This window comes from Cupressus sempervirens, chromosome 7 (assembly GCF_028749045.1).
Source record: "Cupressus sempervirens isolate cs-2001-9-10 chromosome 7, ASM2874904v1, whole genome shotgun sequence".
Taxonomy (NCBI): Eukaryota; Viridiplantae; Streptophyta; class Pinopsida; order Cupressales; family Cupressaceae; genus Cupressus; species Cupressus sempervirens.
In genome coordinates, this window is record NC_143124.1 from 139,257,556 (window position 1) to 139,271,057 (window position 13,502).

Here is a 13,502-nt window from a genome sequence, read left to right on the forward strand (position 1 = left end):
AGGCATTCTGCTCCTACTTTGTGCATTCAAACCACTTCATGATGTAGATCCACCAGAGGTTTTCCTATAAGTTTCCTCACTCAAAACAACACTGATCACATCATCATATTCTAGGGTACTAGATCCAGGAATAGAATTACTCATAGCCATTACCAAGCCATTCTAGCTTTCAAGCAAAGAACACAAAATAAAGAGAGCCCTAATTTCTTCATCAAAATTGATAGCCATAGAAGATAACTAACTAGTAATAGTATTAAACTCATTTAAATGATTTGCAACAGATCCACCTTCTACCATTTTCATATTAAATAAATGCTTCATGATAAATACCTTGTTTGAAGTTGAGGGCTTTTCATACATTGTCACCAGGGTTTTCATCAACTCTTCTATTGTCTTCACTTTTGTAATATTAAATGCCACCGATGGTGCCATGTATAATCAAGTACTTCCAAGTGCCTTTCTATCCAAAAGATCCCATTCATCATTTGACATAGATCCCTAATTCTTGGCTTTGCCTTATGACGGCTTCCATAAGTCCTTCTGATACATATAGTCTTCCATTTGTATTTTCCATAACTAGATGTTCTACCCATTAAACTTCTCAACTCTTAGCTTAACCTCATCTGCCATCACTCCCACTCAACCATGAGACTTTCTTGCAAAGGATAACTAAAAAAAAACAATGCTCTGATACCACTTGTTAGGAGTAAACCACAAATAGAAATAACAATTACATGCAAATATAAACAATATCAAAAAATAATAGATCATACAGAAAAGAACACAAGGCACCAAGATTTAACGTGGTTCACCCAATCCCTAGGCTACTTCAACCAAATAGCAAGTTTGATATTATTATGATCCAATGATTACAACTTGATTATAATTTGTAATCCCTTATAGCTCAATACTACTGCAAGAACCAATTTTGCATCACCACTATAAAATAATCCCTAACCCTAAGCCCTTTTATACAAGTATTAAACCTCTTTAGGGTTATAATTAATAATTACATGTGGGCCCAAAATCCTGATAAAATAGGGACCAATTTTTTTTTTGGAGGACGATGCCTTGAGCCCCAAAGAATTTATGAAGTATGTACAGTACTTTCCTTATCATTCACCACAATCTAACATTAGTATTATTGACAAAGCAACATAACTATGGATGCAACTTCCTCCATTAAAATTCACATCGAATAAAATTTGAGTTAATTATATGAGATGTAAAAATGTTCAACGTGACATAGGATTGAATAGAAAATGATAGGGTAGGGAGCATGGAGTTTGAATTGTGATAAATGAATTATTCTTTTGCTATTTTGCAATTCTGATTGGTGTAAATGGTTAAGAATATGTAGTGATCCATAATCTTAAGGTTGCATATGATGTGGGTTATGTTGGAGTTTATGCTTCAACAATACAATAATGAATTTTTCTCCATTGTAATCCATAATCTTAATGTTGCAATTTTTCCAACTTAAAGATTTATGTGTTTAGAAAGAGTTTTGGTAATTTTCGAATTGAGGTAGATTATTTTAGTTTTATATTCATGGGGCATAGCTCCATAAATTCCATAGTTTGTTGGCCATGACCCACCAACTTTTCAATAGTTGACACTCAAGGGATTTTTTTGCTTACGAGCCAGCCATCTTGCTATAGGATAAAATGTTAATTAAAATTAGAATCCTATGTCGCACTAATTGAGAGACTATATAAGTGGAGGACATTCATCAATTTTTGCACCTTGGTCATAGGTATAGTAGGTGCTCTATATATAGAGTTAGACCATAAACCAATAAATTTACTAACTTAATAAGATTTCAAGGATTTGAACATGGGAAAGACTCCAACCTATTATATATTCCTTGTCTCAAAACCTAGTAAATGTTAAAATCAAAGCCATAGATAAGATTTTTGGCAACCTTTCCTTGAGATTAAAGATTGATCAAAGCCTTATGTCTTTGATGCATCCATCATGCCACCATAACTCAGAGAAATCATAATATGTCTTGCATCTGTTTGAAATGTCTCATGTCCAACATTAGATATACAAGAGTCTAAGTTCAATATCAAACATGGAAAGAAGGAGGCATGTTATAGAGCATATTTTTGTCTTCCAACTAATGACTCATATCCATAGGTACAAAGTCACATTTTGATTAAGATTCATCATTTTTAAAATATACATATTCAAAATTTGGGGTTAATTTATGATTAACTTAATGATATTATTATAGGAAACGTGTTCTATAGAGTTAGTTTTTTAGAAAATGGGGTTTTAGAGTGCTTAGAGAGAAAGATGGAAACTAATGTTGATAATATACTGCATGCTACATTAGATAGTACTAAGAAATGTCTAGGGATTATATTTTTCTTTATGGTGAGGTTCAAGAGTGGGATTAGTTCATTAGGTGTAGAAATAAGCACTTTAAGAGATGGTGAAAAGATTTACAATACCAAGCTTGTTAACCATTCAAAAGATGTAGAAGGAGATTAGTTTTCTATCCACATTTTGCATAAAAATCATCCCATGGTATGATGGTCCAAAGTGGACATGTGGTCCCGAAAAAGGCAAACAAAGATAAAGGGAGAATGATTAGAAATAGGGGAATGCAATTTTTCTCTAAAGAAGAAGATGGGAGAAGATAAGATTTGATATTGGAGAACTTGGGAAAGGAATTGACAATGTTAATGAAAGATTACCATCAAAATCCATCCTTTGAAGATGAGGAATACAATTGAAGCTGCAAAATCTCTAGGTTACTATTTTCACAGCTACTAGTTTACATTGTATAGTGTTAGTTTGTATTCATTCTTGCTGCTAGTTCTTCTACCAAAAGTTTTTCTTACGGATAAATTAAAGGAAAAGTGAAAATTTTGTAAGGACATTGAAACCCTAGAAAAGGAACTCAATATCCAAAAATAGGTAATTAACAAATTCACATTGTAGAAAATTTCACATTAAATTGGATTCTACAAGATTAGTAGGTGTATATGTGTATTGTTTTATAATCTAGAGAATGAGTATATTGTTTTTCTCAAAGAAGATATTAGATTCATTTTATTGAGACTAAATTAAATAATTAAATACAAGATATTAGAAAGTATGTGCTATATATCCTTCTCAGGTGCTAGAATGGCACACAAAAAAGATGGAAAAAGATATGACCTACCTATATTCAGGATTGGAAGGTTGGAAATTTTTTAACACATATGATACATAGTAACTTCACAAGTGCTCAGTCATTCATAATAACATCAATGGTGTATTACAACTACAAAATAATTGTGCCAAAGAGCCACCTCAAAACTATAAACCATGATGTGCATTTGCGATGTGTATATCCTTACTCAAGCTACTTCTTCGAATACTTGGTTTTTGTAGAAAAATGTCTAATCAAGGTCACTTGATGATGTTATATTCTCTACATTTATGGACTCTGCTTCTACACTTTGAGAAGAAACACTTATGAATGACCTTACTAATGACTCAGAGAGAAAATTCTTGTAAGATGTAGTAGAAACCAATGGCACAGGTGGATCTAACATGCCTGCATCAGCCTCTGTCAAGTATAAATGGTCATTATTATATAGTATTATTATAAACATATCGCAAAAGAAAATAATATATTATATCTACAAACTTTATCATTGTTCTTATTTGGAAAAGCTATCATTATGACTCAACTTTTGCTAGTCATATGGGCCTAGGTTCTATCATAAAATTGATCTATACAAAAAAAAAAGACATGTTTTTCTTTAAAATAAAACATAGTAAAGTATAGTCATATGGGTCAAATTATAGAGCATGAATTATATTTTCTATTGACATAAAAATCTCATTCCATGGTTGTATATGTTGGTTTATGGTTTTTGACTATAATGCATCTTACAAATAACATATTACAAAATATCCTCAAATTAAAATAAGAAATGAAGTTAGCTATAATCCAATTCATTGTTCGTAGTAATAGATATTTGGGTAAGTTGCATGATGATTTTTTATTTTATTGCACAAATTTTTTGATGCATAAAGACCCTTGGGAGATGGAAGACCCTTTCAATTTTGTTAGGATGGAGGTTAAGAACCACTTCTCTTGTCACACTCTTCACCACTAATTCTTTAGGGACAAAGTGTTGAGCTAGTGTCATGATCAACTCCACTTATTGAATTGATATTGGGTGCAAAGTTGTGCTCACCAACCTTGATAAGATCAAAGTACATACTAGAGCTGATCTCTTAGTGGGTTTGTTGCAGATTCAAGGAAATTCACCCAAGTTTGTGTGTCCCAAATCAATGTCATTTATCTCTACATATTCATCCTAAAATCTTGACTTGGATGGGACCCCTTAGAACTTGAAAACCACGGGCTTAAGTGCCATCTTCTTGCTAGATGTGGATGCTATTATATCTGCATGACACAAGAAAGACATTTATTAGTTTAGAATAACAAAATCCTAAAACTTAAAAGCCCAAAAAAAAACATTCAATGCCTCTTTAATTATTCATCAATGAAAAATAAAAATAAAAATGAAAATAAGGTGCACAATATTGGTGCATTTTTAATTTATTCATTTTAAAAATATTTTTAATATTTTTTATTATTTTTTTAAAAAAAATTTTTGCAAGCATGGAGGTGGATGAGTGTGCAGTGCAGTGAGGTGTGTGTGGCATAGTGAGATGAGCGAGTGCTCAATGCGGTGAACTGCGAGTGTGTGGCACGAAAAAATGCAAGTGTGTGGTGCAATGAACTATGAGTGTGTGTGGCATGACAAATTGCAAGTGTGTGGCACAAAAAAATGTGAGTGCATGGCATGGAAAAATGAGCATGCATAGTGTAATGAAATGAGCGTGCATAGTGCGGTAAACTATGTGTGCATGGCATGGCAAAATGCGAGTGCCCAATGCGATAAACTACAAGTGCACAATATGGTAAACTACGAGTTCATGGCACAATGAACTGCACATGTGTAGCATGTGGAAGTGTTTTTCATGTTCAAGTTTTGTGCAATGGAGGCATGTGTGACATGGTGCACACATGGCATGGGTGCGCGTAGCATAGAGGTGTGAAGGTGTGGGTGTGGCATGGGAATGTGGTGGTGTGCGGTGTGGGCAAGGTGTGCAACATGTGGGAGTTATGAAGTGTTTGAGATAATGTGGGAGGTATCCAATGTATGAGAGTTGTGAAGTGCACGTGCAGCGTGGGAAATAGCATGGCATGGATTTGTGATGTATTTTTGGTGCATGGAAAGAAGATGTGCATGGCATGGGGGATGTGTTTTGCTACCTTTTGTATCTTCGTGAGGTAGATGTGAGGGTTTGGGGGGTCCAATGTGCACTAACAGACTTGATTAGTTGCGCTAGTGCACATCAACCCCTAGCATCATGTTTGCGCACCTTGGATGGTATGGAGCTGATTGTAAAGAAGTGGGCACACGGGAGGTGCGAGCATCTATGAAGCACATGAGTCAAAAGTGCTTGGCATAAAATTCAAAGTGTTTAAGTATGAAAGGGGGATCAAGGCTTTATAGCCATGCCAACCCTTGGTGGTGTGCGGTAGGCATTGTACAAATGTGCAGCTGCACATTGCACCCCACCAAAGGTGGGATGCGCTCTCGCGGCCCTCATGAGGTGCACAGGCATGAAAAATTATTATTATTATATTTTATCATTTTATTTATTTAAATTATATATTTTTTTAAAATTATACATTTTTTCAATTTTTTTCTCTTTTTAAAATTTTTTTTGACCTTATACTATTTGATGATTGGGACTCAGGGCCTCAGAATTGGCCTGAATCCAAAAAAGGAGTAGGGGGTCCCCATTTCCTTTAGGAAATGGGACATGCATTGTGGAACCACAACATCTACTTGCATAGATTCACTACAAACGGTGATATTTGGTGAATCACTAGAAATTGGTGTTGTTGTTGGTTGCTCAAAGCTGTTAGGTGGACTTCCTGCTGTAAGACTTGCTTCCTCTATCTGCGCCCATTCCTTAGACTCCTTAGGCATAGGGCTTGCCTTTTCTATATGTGCATTCTTCTTTGTCATGGTACTTTCCTTCGCTGGCTATGCACTCCTCTTTGGCATAGTAGACATATATGTAACTATAGCCTTTTTAGTTTCCACATTTATTTATTCATAATTTCCTCCCATGATGAGAATAGATCTCCTTTTGTTTCTCAATAGAGGTGCTATACCTTTCATAATTTCTATTATCTCTTCCTCACTATTTATAATGCATAGCTTTTTCACCATATTGATTCTTATTTTCTTATCTTCCTCTATTACTCTACTTTTTCTATCTCTCAATCTATTATGCAAGTCTTCATGTATCTATCCTCTTATACTATCTAAAACCTTTATCTTTAAGAATCATATTTCTAACTATAGCATTTTCTAGTTGTCTCCTATCCATTTTATTGTACAAATCATAGTACTTATTTAATTGCACAAAATTGTTGTCATTAATAATTTGCATATTGAGATTCTCTAACTTGGGTTTCCATGCTTTTTGTCTAGCTAAGGTCTTTGCTTCTTCATCAACTAGCTTTACTGGTTTGTCACTAGTTTCTTCTTTAGATTTAGAAGAACTAATCTGCAAGGTTCTTCTCCTCTTTCTTGGACCACTTGTAGTCTGCTTGACTCTCTTCCTAAGAGGGGTCTTGGTCCTTTCAATTCTTGTAAAATTCCTAGGTATAGGCACTTCCTTAGTCTTTATTGGATTCCTTCATGGTTGTTGTTGTGCAACTACTACATATGACATAGTAGGTGCTTGTGTACTTGTCTGGGCAACCACAACCTCTTCAATGCATCCTGCCACTACAATGGGTGTAGGGGTCAATAGCTCAGGTTGACCACTAGCCTTCATTTCCATGGCTATCCCTTTTACCTCATCAAATTCTTTTCTTGTTATTCCTAATTCTTTGAAAATAGAATCAATCACATTTTCCACCTTTTTCTTGGAGTCCTTTATTATCATATTTTTTTTACTTCTCTCATTTTCTCAGAATATGTCCCCATCTAGGGCATTTAGAATTAAATTTTGAGTGAAGGATTATCTGTGCATACCCTTTAATCAATTCCTGACTCATTTCATAACCCATAGGTTCAATGAATTTGACTCGAGGAACTACATCTTCCATACAAGTGAAATTTGTTTCAACCATAAAGAAAAAATCATCCTTGTATTTTTCCACTAGCATAGGAGGTATCCTATACCTTTTCTTCATTTCTACTTGGAAAGACTTCATCATTCTGCCAATGTCATTGTCTTTATGCATTAGTGATTGTCTACATTGTGCACTCACTTCCATCCCAATTCATGATTCTAGGGAATTTATTAGATGCATAGAGAATATGTGTGTTAGTAGGGATTCAAACCTAAACATTGTGCTCCTAGACTTCTTGATTCTTGATATATTATACAACAACTATGTTCAGATAATGTCACATAGATTAACATCTTCACATTTTACTGCTAGGTAAGCTGCATGAAGAAATCCTCTAGGAACTAAATCTATCCTAGATCCATGATTGAATTTGTACCCCAAAATTTTGCAAATCAGTCTAACTCCATCATTCTAAATGTTTTTGAGCTTCATGTTTTTTCCATTGAAACATGTGTTGAGATTTGTCTCAACTATCTTGCGCACATTCTTAATGTTCACTGGATTACTTCCTCTATTACTTAGACCTGCGACCATGTGAATTAGGTCATTATCAATACATATGATATAGTCTCCCAACCATAAAAGATCATCATGTACTCTACTCAGAATTATCTATGTCCAATCATGATTGTCGAAGTCTATGCAAAACATATGCTTAACTGGGTTAAGTTGTTCTAGATATCCATATTCAGGTTTCAGTGACAAATCATTTTTACACATTTTCTCCAAGTCCTTATGAATCTCTATATCACCTATTCTTTCAATTTTGCAATGGATATAACCTCTTATATCCTTGATGTGAAGAATATTTTTTGGAGCTTGTGAAAATGCTCCAATAGGATCATCAAGAAAAGGAACAAATGGGTGTTTCTTGAAATTGTATCTAGATCTATTGCTAACATTAAAAACTTCTTGTCTTTCCATTTCTAGAAAGATTATGCTCAACAAATTTAGAAAATACCTTAATTTCATGTATTAGGGTTTTTGGTGACTTTGCATGTTTGTAGACTTCTTTAACTCTTCAAATCTTGCTTTAATCTCACACTTAGATTTCACACAAACAAATGATGTATGCAAATTAATTTGCATCCTTTAAATCTTTCACAATCTGTACTTTGCATTAAATGCATATTTGCCACAAGTTCAGTATACTATCTCAGTATAATAGAGAGGTTATTTTTCTTATATATCCTTATCTTGATCATATTAAGCAATGCACACTTCACTATAGACTCCTTTAAATGTCTAGATCATACTATTAATTTTGCAACCTATGATACTCTTTCTAACATCAGTTTTTAATAACTAACACTCTATTTCATTGAGAATGCTTAATTCTAATAGGACGAGTCATATACAATAAGTGACTTCATTGTCTTATGAGGTACATTAGGATGAGCTTCTTCCTAAACTGAGTGAGAACTTCTAGCTTATCTTTCTTTTACAAATGTTTCCTTAAATTCTTCTATCAACTCCTTCATTTCTTTCTTTAGACTATCATCATTTCTTCTATTGTTCCTTCTAGGATTCTAATTCCTATTTTGGTTTCTTCTATCCATTCTGCAAAACTTTGTTGTGTGTCCAAAATTATTGCATAATTGGCATATAGGTACATTTCTTCTTGGTTCATTATTTTGGTTGTTAGGTGCTCTATAATTCCTTGCTATGTGTTGAAGATTGTTGCATCTATAACAAACAATTTGTCTTCTTTCTCCACTTTCATTGATGTGAGATCTTCTTCTATTGCCTACATGGTTAATGTTCCTAGAAAATTCTACTATTTACATTATTATTATTATTATCAAATTTAGGTTTCTTACAGCCTACTACATAATGTTCATATCCATGACAATTATGACAATAAAAATTTGAAATAGGTTTGAAAGACTTACCTTTGCAATCCTCTCCAGTGTGTTCAAGTTCATCACACTAGGCATGAGATTCCTTTCTTTTATTAACCTCATCTTGATTAAATTCTTTAGCTTTCTCAAAGTGAGTAACATTCTCTTTGTCTTTAGATGCATTATTTTTCTTTCTTAGATCCTCTTTGTCTTTAGGAGTATCAAGTTCTTTTCTCTCAATAAATTTCTTGGCAAATTGTCCAAGGAAAAATCCAAGTCCAATTTGGTCATAACTTGGTCTTTGTATAGATATTTGTTCTTCAATCTTTTCATTGCTAGTATACAATTTCTCAAGTTTTCTTTTTGGTTTGCACCAACTCACCTTTCATAATAGTGTTGTATTTCTCTAATTTTGCATTCTCTAACTTGATAGATTCCAATATAGATGTTACCTTTCTTAACTAGGATCTTAGATCTACATTTTTAGCTTTAATTTTAGAGTCATTCTTTCCTCCACTTTTCTTAAGACTTAGCTTAATTTCAACTATCTTTAACTTATGTTTTATGATCTCATTTTTTTCTTTAGATCTTCAATATCATCATCACTGGTTTTCTTACTATTTTTTTTTTTCTTTAGGTCATCTATCTTGTCCTTTAATTCAACAATGTAGGCTTTTGCATCTTTATATCTATCTTTAAGACCATCTTTTTCATCTGTAAGTAGATCAATATATTCAATAACTTCTTCAAGATTCTTTTGAATAAGTAGGCTCTGATACCAATTATTAGAAATAGATAATATTTTGGTGGGGGGGGTGTGGTGGTGAATCAATATTTTCATTACACATAATTGAATCTTATTAATTATGTTTCCACATGCAAGAGAAAGAATACCAATAGTGCTAAGCAAAATAAGAAACCATACAAGAAGATAACTCATAACACCATATTTTTAAACTAGGGAAACCTTGGCCAAGGGAAAACCCTAGTTGGGATGAAACCCACAAGATGGTTCACTGTATAAAGTATCCAGTTAAGGATATTGACCCTGGTAGGAGTCTATGAAGCATGTATAGTATCTTGAGCCCCTGTTAGGAGACTAGGCCTTGTTAGATGCCTCAACCCTATTTGGATTTGGTAGATAAAATACAAATGTGTGCAAGAAGAGCCCACTGCCCTAACATGCAAATATACAATAAGTTATTCAAGACAATAGATATACATATAATACTGGATTATTTTTTGTACTTCACAAATCTTCTGATTATCAATTCTTCATACAAATAATGACTACACACATATCAATTTACATCATATCTCACATAGTATTTCTTCACATTACAACTCATCGGATTCACTTGTTACTTGCATTTCACAAGATCATATCAACTTCACAATTATAGGTTACACATCATCATTAGATTTCTACACACTAACTTTGCAAATGAAGCTCTTTGCTTATACCAAACATATTGGTAAACTCTTCCTTTAGTCGGATCACATAACATCCTTAGAGTCAGATCACCAATAAATAATAATTAAAATAATTAATCAAGTCATTTAACACATTCTATTGATATGCTCTGTTTTGCGTTGTAACATCACTTCATCACTATTTCCTTTATAACTCAAACATGGTTGGTCATACGAACATGTGCACTGGTATACATCATTAGTATGTCATCATGCATCTCTAGTTAACTGTGCAAGAAAATATTCCAAGGGAATATCTTGCTACCCTCAAATCTATCATGTTGTCTAATACTTAGACAATTTTCCTTCACGAATAATCATGACTAATTTGCAAAACAAATATGTTGCCATAAATGACAACCATATAACTTACCTTATTTGATTCATTGGTCATATTGCCAATAGAATTTGGTTAAAATATTTCTAATCTTAACTCAATAGTTCTTGCTACCATTCTTAGAATTAGGAGCATAGACATTCAAAAGATACCAATATTCATTATTTTTTATATTAAGAACTTGAATGAGTAGAATATTACCTTCACCATATAGGACTTGGGACATACAAATGTTAGAGTTATAGATGGTAAGTAGACCCCTCAAAGCCCCATCTGAGTTCATAAAAAACCTCTCCATTCTACTACTGAAAGAGATTGTCTCCACACTCTCCTTTTTTGTTTTGGTTTCTTCAATGAGTGTAAAATCTAGTCTGTGATCCCTTATCATATTTTTGAGTACCACTTATTTGTGGGATCCATTTAACCCACATATATTCTAGGATATTACCTTCATCTCTTCTTAGCAAGGCAAGCCTCTTGTATGGTCTTTTGACTCCCATCCACTAGGTTCCTTCTAATTTCCTCTTTCCTATTTTGGCTATGATCATTCCTACTAGGAGTTATAGGTTTTTCTCCAACATCAACATTCACTCTACTCCTGGTAGTAGTTGGGGAAACTGGGGAAGGGTCTCTACTCTTCTTTTCCTTTCTAACTGTCATCCATTCCCCCATTTGCTCATCTATATAGCTCACAAACAGAGCCTCCATTATAGTTAATTAACTTGGTGATGAAGCTCTAACTATTTCCAACACTCTTGAAACATTCCCAAGAAAATCTACTCCTAGGCCAAGGTTGATAATTTATTCTATACTAGAGGGACCACACTATTGATCAACATTTTCACCCCCTGCAAGATCCTAAGAATCCATGACTTGAGATATATCAACCTTTTCTACAAAATTAGTGCTTAAAATCCCTAGCTCCCCAGATAAAAGATCCCGCATGCAAGTAACCTTCATCAAATTTACAACCCTGATAAAGGTTACAATACACATTGTTTAATGTGACCTAGTTAAAGGATTTTAATCACCCTATTAGGAGTGAACTTTATTAGATGACTTTAGAACATTCCATTAGAATGTCACTTGGTTAGAGGATTTACTCATGAAGTTTAGGTCAACCTTAATCCAAAGGATTTATCCAAACTAGTATAGTTGTTAGAAAGTAACAATAAGACTTGATCTGATAATAAAAAACCTCACTTGCAAATTATAGATCTCATATTTAGTCCACCATTATGCTTGGAATTCATCCTATTCATCTCAAATAGCTTGTTCAAATTTTAAGCCTTCAACTCCTTAAGCCTCCTTACTTAGTATACCAATTGTAGATCCATTCCTTTAGCCAACATATGAGGCAACACCTAGACATATTTTACTTCTCATGTTCAGATTCTTCACCTTCTTGCTTCTAGCCTATTATCCCCTTAAACAGATAATTTTGATCTTTTGTTGCTTCATCATAATCATCCATCTTAGAGTTAGGTGAGATTCATTGAATCCACCCATCTTTCCATTTTGTCCCTCTAGAAAATTCTCTTACAATCCTCTTTGAATTCACTTCAAAATGGGTTATCTTGAATTCTATGCCACCTTCTCATCAATCTTATCTTCCATAATTCAATAAATCAACTATGTTGGCTCAAATTTGTCAAATATTTGATCAAAATCATTTTACAGTCACTCGAAAATAACATGTTTTTCTCTCAGCAAACACTAGGTTGCTTGGTAAGAACAAAATCTTCACTTGGTCATTATTGCCATTCTTTGATGCTCAATACATATAATTTCACTCGTTCATTACTAATATTTTTCTTTTCTCCACACCTATTGAATTTTACTTGGTCATAACTATATTTTGCTTGGCCTAAACTAATTTTGCTTCACTTGTATTGTTTCTTTGTCAAGCTTGGTAGAGATATTTATTTCCTTACTCTTCTTCTTATCTTTACTTAAGTATCCTTCCATTGTAGCCTTAAGTAAACAAAAAAACCACTATATTATCAAAGTCTTACTTGGTCTTAGTGCTCCTTTTTTACACCATATAACTCAACCTTTCTCTAGGTACTCTTGCTATCCTTTCTTCTCAAATCCTCTTCATCAATCAATCAAATGTTAGCATTTAGACAAAATTAGCAATTGTCTCACCAAAAAATAGAAGGTTTGACATCAGTGATAAAATAATGATTGTTCCATGATAGATTTTATTAATCTCTTAAATTTCTATACTTCAACAATATTATTTTCTCAACAATATCCCTCTTTGGCATTGATGGAAAACCAATACCAAAAATAATTTCTCTCCCTATCAATATGCATCTTTTCTCTATTTCTAATATAACAATTTTATCTTCTTCTTATAGTATTTGTCTCTTTTTCTTTTTGTTGGTCTTTCTCTCTCACATGTCTAATCTTGATATATCCTTGTTTGACAACAATGCCAAAGACTATTTATCTTATCATGCTAACATCTAAAATTTAGGTTCTCCCTCTATCGCCTTGCATGTGACTATAAAATCTTCTTTTTCAGCTCCTTCTTTAGGTAGTTCCTAAATTAAGATGTAGTGCATCAAGTTGTAGATTATGTCATTTTACTTAGTTGAGGTAGGGCACTACTCTACTTCTTCAAGTAGTTTGGATAGGGGTATCACCCCTAGATTAATTCTTAGATATT